The following is a 9,380-nucleotide window of genomic DNA, read 5'->3' as shown; positions in this document are numbered from 1 at the left end:
TCTAAGCAGAAGTCAATGTGAATCTCTGGCACCCCCATCCTTAACCTGGAAGCTTTTCTTCCTGCCTGTGTTTGCATTGCATGGAGGCCAGGAGCACCTGGTGGGAGTCAGGGTCTGGGAGGGAAACAGCAGTCATATCTGCTAGGATTTTGTGCAAGATTTAACGAAGGGGCTTATTACAGGCACATGGACTGGCTAGGGGAACTGGGGAGATGCTGGGGCCTGAGAACCAGCAACAGCCATAAGCCATAAATCCTGTGGACCTGTGGGCACCAAGGAAAGAGAAGGCATTAGCGGAACCCTCAAGGCCCCAAGCATATGCAGGAGAGTCAGGTAGAGGGCCTGGGGACAATACCCTGACCCATCTGGAGTCCTGCGTCTCCCACTCCCAACCACAGTCAAAAGAGTAAAGGGTGTAATCCTTAGAGGTTGAGCTCCTGGGGCAGGGAGGGCAGAGCGTGGATAAGGTGTGGTGCAGGAAAGGAGGGCAGGAAACTCTGGATGCATTTGCTCTGCATGTCTGCAGCACTCTGAGGAGCCTTGGTGGGGAGAGGGGCACAGGCAGCTCTGGTCACAGAGGATGCCATGTGCAGGCCACTGGGTGGCAGCTGGTGCTGGGCAGCCTTACAGGAAAGGGAGGTACCCAGTGAGGAGGGAGACCAGAGCCAGATCCCTGCCAGGCGGGCACCAGAGGGGCTCACAGGAAGCGCCTGTGCAAATCAATGGCAAATGATGAAAAATGCAGACAGATAAATGACTTAAAAGACCCATGCTTGCTGGGAATGGCTTCTGATCTCAGCTCAGCTGCTGGGCAGCCGGGTACATAGATTCTATATTTAATCAGGGCCAGTTGGGCGAGGACCACTTGGTCCATCCGTCGCTTTGAAAGGAGGCTCTGCCTCTTGCTCCCTGCTGGGCCTCCTTGCTCTGCCCCAGGAGCCCTGCCTCACCAGCCCCAGTGTGCAAAAGGTCACTAGAAGCCCCTCCTAGGGAGACAGGGGATGCAGAGCTGGGATCAGAGTTCAGAAACAGAGCTCAAGTCCTAGTTCTGCTGGGTATTTTGGGGACAGTCACTTAATCGCTATGTAGTGTAACTGACTCACCTGTGAGGTGGGCTAACAGTGCCCCTCTTCCCAGGGTTCTGTTGATACGCTGTTCTTAGCACACAGTTCAGCAGAGAGAAAGTGCCCAGTGAACCCTAAAGAGAACAGCTCAGATTCTGGGCCAGGACTCAAAACCCGCTCTATTCTGCCTCTCTATCTGACCATTTCCTTATGTGCAAAGTGTATGTGTTGAATTGTGTCCAGCACCTATGGTGAACATGCCATCATAGATGTCGCAGGCCACATATTGTGGCTTATGCCTGTAATACTAGCTTCTCTGGAGGTGGAGATCAGGAGGATCTCAGTTTGAGTCCAGCCTGGACAAAAAGTTACTGAGACCCCATCTCAATCAATAAGCCAGGCATGTTGGCATATGCCTGGGGTTTCAGCTACATGGGAGGTATAAATAGGAGGATCACCATCTGAGACTGGCCCTGAGCAAAAATGAGAGCCCCTATCTGAAAAACAGCTAAAGAAAAAAAGGGTTTGGGGAGTAGCTCAAGTGATTGAGTGCTTGCCTAGCAAGCATGAGCCCCTGAGTTCAAGTCTCCAGTATAGCGAGAGAGAGAGCATGCAAATAACCCAAAGTCATGACTTGAATAAGATGTGACTTAGGAAGATGCCCTGAGGGGTCACACAATGTATCCCCGGGCTGGAAGAGGTCACTGGTCAGTGGGCACCAGGCAAAGGAGCTCACCCAGCGTCACTTATCTCAGCTGTGGAGCTGGGCTGGATCACCTGGCCTCTCTGTGCCTTTGTGACTTCTCTGCAAGGCTCCTCCCCACACAGCTGTGGCTGTGGGGTGTGAAGTGCTTCCCTCTTACTAAAGGGTGATTGTCTATAGAATTTATTCCTTGGGCCTCGAAAGGAGGGAACCAAACTGTCTACCTGACCTAAGGGGGAAGACACAGAACAGGCGATGCCCCACCCAGTGACCAGAAACACTAGCAGTGGGGACAGGAGGAGGAGGACACTGGCCTGTCTGGTCCCTCTTCCATCCCTGCCTGCATTTCCTCGTTGACATCACCCATGCGGGCCCTGAGTTGCCCAGTTGCCTCCCCCTACCCACTGGGAACTCCTGGAGGGCAGCAGATCATGTGGCTACTTACTCACGTGACATCTGAGCCCTGGCCTGAGAACTGCGCTGTGGACATGGTGCTGCAGCATTTGCCATGTGCACACCGGTGAGCGATGCTCTGGCCTTCAGGACCGCTCTCACCAGTTCAGGTGCGCCGAGAGGCTGGCATGCTTCATCACACCTGGGATATCGGCTGTCCCTCTGCAGTGACAGGAGAGGCTCTTTGATCTGGGGTCCGAGGGCCCTTTTGTTAGGTGTCATTTTTGTTTTCAGAATCCTTACAGTGTCTTGGGTGTGTGCTGGAACCTTACTTCTAGCATTTCATCCACTGTGTGCGGCAGTTCTGGATGGTGTGTGCTGCCCATGTCCCCATTCCACAGGTGTAGAAACTGAGAACACTACCTTAGTCCCTCACTGCTGATCACACGGCCACTGGAACAGGGTGGTGACTTGACACTAGTCCCTTTACAGTCAGAGCCCAAACTCTCCACTTCACACTCCACTTCCACTCCAAAGACATAGTCAGCAACCATGCAACACCTTTTCCCTACAAGTTATCAGTATAGCTTGTTCCTGTGGCCTCCTTCCACCCTGACCCCACCCTCACGACAACAAAAGGCAGAAGCAATGGACAGCGGTGGACACAGGGAGGTGACATAACATGGTCAGGAAGGAATCCAGGATTAGAACTGAGGTTTGTGGGATTCCAGAGATGTTAGGCTATCACCTTTGCTCAGATTTAATTACACAGACTTATCTCTTATAACGGAATGCTCATAGTTCATTAATTTCTGTGCTCATGGTTCTTACACATCCTGCTATAAGGAAGGGCTCGTTGGTTACAGTTAAGGATCTGACAAGACCACATGTTCAGTGCTTTGCGCCCGCAGTCCCTGCAGAAAGCAGGGGTCTCCTTCAGTGCAAGGGTTGGGTCACCTTACCTTTTCAGCAGTGGCACCTGGCACAGTGCCTGGCACAGCATGGGTACTTGGAGTTAGACCAGTGGATGAGATTAGTGAATGGAAATGTTGAATTCTGCTCCCCTTCGTGTGGATTTCCCTCACAGATGTCCATCATAGCCTCAAGGAGCTGGAGAGCCTGAAACACAGAGCAGATGATGGTAGAGCTCAGGAAAGGGGTGAAAGGCCAAGGGGCAAACAGGCTGTCCAGCAAGTTGGCCACACATGTGGGCTCTTAACCCAGCTTGCCTGGCTTCCAGTTCTGACTCCTCCACAGACTAGTGACAGGACCTCAGGCCGGTTACTAGCCCCTCTCACCAGCACAAGAGGATCCACAGTCAGGGCTTCGGGACAGGAGTAAAGGTCCCCTTCACCTGGACAGGGGCATCTCCATCTCAGACTCCACCACTGGGCAAAGCGACAGGACATCACCGCCAGTGCCTACGGACTCCTCTTGTGGCTTTGAACTCCTGTCTGGCCAAATGCATAAAGCCTCGTTAATAATGAATAGGTCCCTGTCTGCCTTACTTAACACTGAAGCTCCAAGCAGATGCACAGTGCTTCATCAATGATCCGGTCCAGCTGACGAGGCCCCGCGGGGCGCATTCCTGCAGCCAGCGTCTTGTTCCCCGTAATGGGATCATAACGTTAATGTGATTTCAGTTAAGGTTTCGTTACAGAACAAAGGTGCTGGAGTGAGCCTGCGGGCAGGGAGGCCTCCTCCGGGACTCATTTTCCTGGGAAAGGTACCTGTGTTTGCAAACCCTTGTCCAACCTTAGGGAAGAGCAAGCCACCCAGTTGAAGGGAAGCTGGGAACGTTGAGATGAGAGCTATCAGAGCCCGCAAGGGAGGGCTCTTCAGGGGCCCTAGACCTGTGTTTCTCATTCAAACCTAACCAGAAGGCCCCACCTTACAGGAGTAACGTGTTTTGGGAGCCCCTGTGGTCCACAGAATACTGGCCCAAGAACTGGTCAAACTCTCACCACTGTGAATTGTCACTGCAAAAGACAGCTATCGTCTTGATAAATGGCACCAACGTTTTTCCTTAATAAAGCCACATATGAGTGTATGGAGGGTTTTATTATGTGCCAGACACATTTCTAAGTGTCTTAAGTGTATAAACTCATTCCTTAGATTTTATCGTCAAATACACACATGCAGACATGTTTGGGCCATTTCCATAGACTGTAAGGACCTCCAAGAATGTCATTTCCAGACCCCCCCGCCACCCGAGAAACCCCAGCCTAGAGTAGCCTGGCTAGCTGAGACCTCGGAGAGCATGGCAAGTGCCATTTTCTAGATGAGGAAGCTGTGAGCCAGAGAAGGGAAAGGACTTGCTCAAGGTCTCCAGGTAGGTTGAGGACCAAGGGGACATCTGAACTCAGGTTCCTGCCTCCCAGCCTTGCTCCTTCCACTATCATCGTTGTAGAGAAAACACGAAGAGAAAGTAATAGTCATTCCAAACCCCACTACCCAGAAATTGCCATTGCTAACTTTCTAGAATGTTCTTCCAGTCTTTTATCTACAAATACATATAATAGTGAATAGGCTAGTTAGTTGTTAGTCATCTGGTATTTTTTCTTTCCCACCTAAGTACAGCAAGTCAGCTGGGCAGCGCTGGAAAATTTACTTCTGAGACCCATGTCATTCCACTGACTCCACAAAGTCAAGGTGGCCTTTTTTGAGAGCTTCCTCTTACCCAGTTTCTCCCATGACGCCTCTGCTCCAAACACTTGAAACAATTTGCACTTCTCTGATCAGGGCTTCTCAGTCCCTGCCCTATGCTCTACTTGCTGTGACTTTCACCAGTAAATCTTTTCTCAGCCTGATGACTTCAGACTCAACTCAAACACCTCCTTTACAGGCAAGACTTCCTGCTGCCCCAGCGTCCTTCTTCCCTCTCTCCTCAACCTTCCCGAGTCTCACTTTTGTAGGGTTATGGATGTGGTCCTGGGGGAGCTCCTGTAACTTTGTATTTCTACTGTGCAGGGTGTCTAAAAAGTCTAGAAACTCTATATAGACATATATATTTTTATCAATGATACCTTCAGTTTGTAACATATACTTATGATGATGTTACTTTTTGTGCCTCTAGACTTTCTGATGCCCTGTATTTTCAAAGCTCAGTCTTCAGTCCATGGCAAGTGCAGAAAGTGTATGAACTTATCTCTTCAATGTGTATAGTCCCAGGAAAGCATTATCTCAGTTTCCTCATCTGTGGTGTGGGATCCTTTAGATGAGATAATGCTACTAAAGTCATTAGCACAAGGCTTTCCATGAACAGTGGCTATTACTGTTTGTACAGTACAGTTGTTACAAAATTGTTATTAAGCTTATGGGTTTTCGAACAAGGGACGTACAGAGTGAACGATGTATGATGGATGGATAATGGATGAAAGGATGAAAATAGGGAACGATGATAAATGGAGGACGGTGGATAGATAGTCTTAGAGTGGGTAGATGGATGGATGATGGATAGGTAAGTGTGTGAACTGAACTGATGGATGGGTGACCAGATGGATGAATGGATGGATTGGACTGATGGAGCTAGATGGATGATGTCTGGGTGAATGGATGATGAGTAGATAGGTAGCTGAATGAATGAATAGATTAATGAATACAGGTCTCATCCTTTCCTTCCATAAATGAGGATAGAAGGAAGAAAGCAAGATGGCCAGGAAGACTCAAAGTCTTGGAGACAAGAGTGGAGGGCTGCTTGTCACTTAGTGCATGTCCCTTAGTCATGGAGCCTTTGATCACAGCCTAGATCTCAACTAGGTCCCATAACTTAGCCTTCTTGTGACTGTAGCTAGGCCGCTTGAGGTTCTGTCCCTGGAATAAGTAGATACTTCCAATGGAGCATGTGAAGGACCAAGTGTTGGACCAGAAACCTGCCCTTGGCCGGAGAGGCTGCTTTAGAGCTCTTGGTCTAAAAACTTCACCCACCATGAAGAGGCTCATTGGGGAGACAAGCCCTGAGCCCCTTCTCCACAGGCAAGGAAGAGTGATCATCATGATGACCCAAAGATCTCAGAAACAGACACCCAGCGCTGCCATGTGGCCCTGGTCTCCTACCCTCAGGGGCCTTCTTAGACACACACTGGAAAGGTCTCAGGGAGCAATCCTTACCCAGCTAGATTACAGGAGGCAGGCGGAGAGGGCTCATAGGGGTCCTAGATTCTGGGAGACCTGGCCCAGGCAAGGACTCAGAAGGCCTCCAGGTCACCCCATCCACTATCAGATGGGAGTGGGCAGTGACCTCCTTAGGGACCTTACAGGCCAAATGGGTGGCAGAGTCAGGACCTAAATGTAGGTTCCTGCCTTGGGTTTCTCTGCTGACCCTCACTGCCTGGAACTCTGTTTTCTATTAGAGGCTGGTGAGTGGAGCAACACTGAGGCTCCAGCAGTCCCCAGGGCCTCTCAGCTGGCCAGGCCCTGGGGCAGTTTCCTGAGGGCCAGTTTGCATTCAGAATAGTGGGCCTTTCAGTACAAGCCCCTCCCCAGGGTTCCGTGTGACTTACTATCAGGATTCTAGGATACTAGCTCTCCTCCCCAAGACCCTGTGGCTGATTGAAAGATGTGGGCAAGTCTCCCTCTGTCCTGTGAGCCTCTGGTTATCATTCCTGGGACTGTAGCCTGAGGGAGGGAGCAAGATGGCAGGGTGGCCCCTGGGGTGGCTGCAGATAATGCCCAGTGGAAATGTGGTCACCCCCAAAGCCCATGTCCCTTAGCCATGGAGCCCCAACATGTGGTCAGACCGTGTGTCAAAGCTGCCTCCTTTCTGCCTACATTTTATGGCTGCATAGAAGAAGACAGGAACAAACGGTGCCAATGAAGTAGGGCCAATGTGAAAAAAGGAAAGCTGGGAATGTATTTAGGGTCCCAGAAGCCCAGGGATGAGAGTTCTCAGAGCACATAGGGCCTTAAAATGAACTGAAGGCCATGGCCTGTGCTCTTTACACCCAGAGGTGTGTGGACACCACAGCAAATTTGGAGGGAAGAGAGGCAGAGCAAGACCTCCATGTTTCATTAAACCAAAAGGCTAACTCACTTAATGCTGTAAAGTATGACCTCAGACAAGAGAGGGAGTGGAGCAGCGGGGTGGGTAGGTGGTGGGCGGGGCAAGGAAGTCCCGTGCAAATGGCACCATAGGGAAGCCTCCTCCAAGGAGGGATTAGAGCAGACTCAGCCACAGAAGCATCTGATGTCTAAGTAGAGTCCATTCCACACACAGCACAACATGGAGTGGGGCAGAGACTTGTCCACTGGACATGTGTCCCTGCTTGGCTCCCAACACCTCCTAGAAAGAGGGCTACATGGGAGATAGAGGCAGGAAGGAGGCTGGTCACAGATGGTAACTTGGAGCATGAGGCCTAGAGGCCTTTAGGATACCTTGGCAGCCCTCAGTGCTGAAGTTGGGGTCTACAGAGGAAAAAGTAAAATATTTAGAAAAAGGATGTTTGAGGGCACTAACCCTAATTCCTCCCTGATTATATATTCTTTCAACACCCTTCCTTCAATAGATGGCCAGCCCTGTTCCAAGATGAATAATCATTTCTCTCTCTCTGTCTCTCTCTCTCTCTCTCACACACACACATGCACACACACACACACACACACACACACACACACACACACACACACACCCCAGGGGACTAATCCAGTATGACCTCATCTTAATTACATCTGCAATGACTATTTCCCAGTGTCATGGGTGTGAGATGTCACAGGATGGATGTGCTAAAGGGCCCTCTTGCTCTCAAACACCCTTAAGAATAAGAGGCTGGAGCACTGGAGTTACAGGCAGGAAAGCAACTTTATTGATAGGGAAAGGCTGAGTGGAGAGATGCACAGTGGGGTTCAAAAACTGGGTGTCCCATGAGCATTGGAGTGTGGGGAGATATATATATATATATATATATATATATATATATGTATGTAAGGCTTCTGCTCTAACCTAAAGAACAGTTCCTAGTGGAGTCCTATTCGTCCATTCTTGGCCTCCTGTACCTCCTGGTCCTCTGGCTGAGCTGCTTCCTCTGCATTCCTATAATGTCAAGGAGCTGATTTATGTTATGAGGCTGCTACAAATCCCCGCTACGGGTTGGAGCCCCTAACTGCATTAGAGAGATGGGACATCAAGATCCAGTCTTTGGCTACTCCCTGCTGAGAGGGGGCAAAGAAGGGCCCCAGCAGGAGTCAGGGATCCAAACCCGAGGGGGCGTCTAAAGATCCACGGTAGTAAGGGTGGGTGCAGAGTAATATTTGGAGTTTAATGGAGTCTAGGCGAGAAGAAATGAAACACAGGAGGAGGTTAAGGGGCATGGACCTTCCCAACAAGGGAATAGGGATCTAGAGGACTTGTAGAAATGAGTGGCAGAAGTGGAGATTCCTCCAAGAGCATGCCAAAGGCTGGGTAAAATATTGTTCTAGGAGCTGGCCTGATATGCCCCAAATGCTGACTCTGTTGTTAGACCTGGGACCTGGAGAGAAAGGAATGACAGAGAAGCAGGCTCCAATATCCAAAAGGAAGATGACCTTGTGCTTCTCAACCATCAGGGCTACCCAGAGCTCCTAGGTCAAGAACTGGAGCCTGGACAGGAGGCCTAGGACCCATCATTCAAGGGAGCCATCTGGCCTCTTCTCTGAGTGAAGACAGGGACAGTGTGACTTCCAGTGTTTATCCTTACAGAGAGAACAGGATCCCAGAGGGGGCTGGGGCTGTCTCTTGGGATGCCCCCCTGGTGGACAATCCCCTTTGAAGTGTCCCTCCTGTCCACAATGGTAGCAGGTCCTGACATTTGGTCTCAGTTGAGAAGGGAATTCTCTAAGAGCCACCAGTAGGTCATGGTGCCTTCTGTCTTTTTCTCTCTTTCTAGTAAGGTCCCGATTATAGTATACAGAAATAGCCATCTGTACCAGCTGGCCTAATGTTTTGTCACCCTCGCCACCAGCTTTTGACATCTTCTACAAATGTCTGGGGCCAATTGGGTAAGGAATTTATCTCTTAGGAGGACCTTCCTGACCTGTGACTTGGGATCCACTGTGATGTATTTTGTAGTGGCCCCTTTAAGATGCTGTAAGATGGCTGTGGGGGATTTATTGGGTCCTCACTGGACAGCAGTAACCTGGGAGTAATTAAGAGGTTTGACTCTAGCCCCCTTTAAATCTTCAATGGTGAGGTGAATGAAATGGTGTCTAACCCATTCATTGGCCTCACTTTGGGGATCCCATCCGGG

This window comes from Castor canadensis, chromosome 1 (genome assembly GCF_047511655.1).
Source record: "Castor canadensis chromosome 1, mCasCan1.hap1v2, whole genome shotgun sequence".
Taxonomy (NCBI): Eukaryota; Metazoa; Chordata; class Mammalia; order Rodentia; family Castoridae; genus Castor; species Castor canadensis.
The sequence above is the reverse complement of the archived record's forward strand: the minus strand, read 5'-3'. Positions refer to the sequence as shown.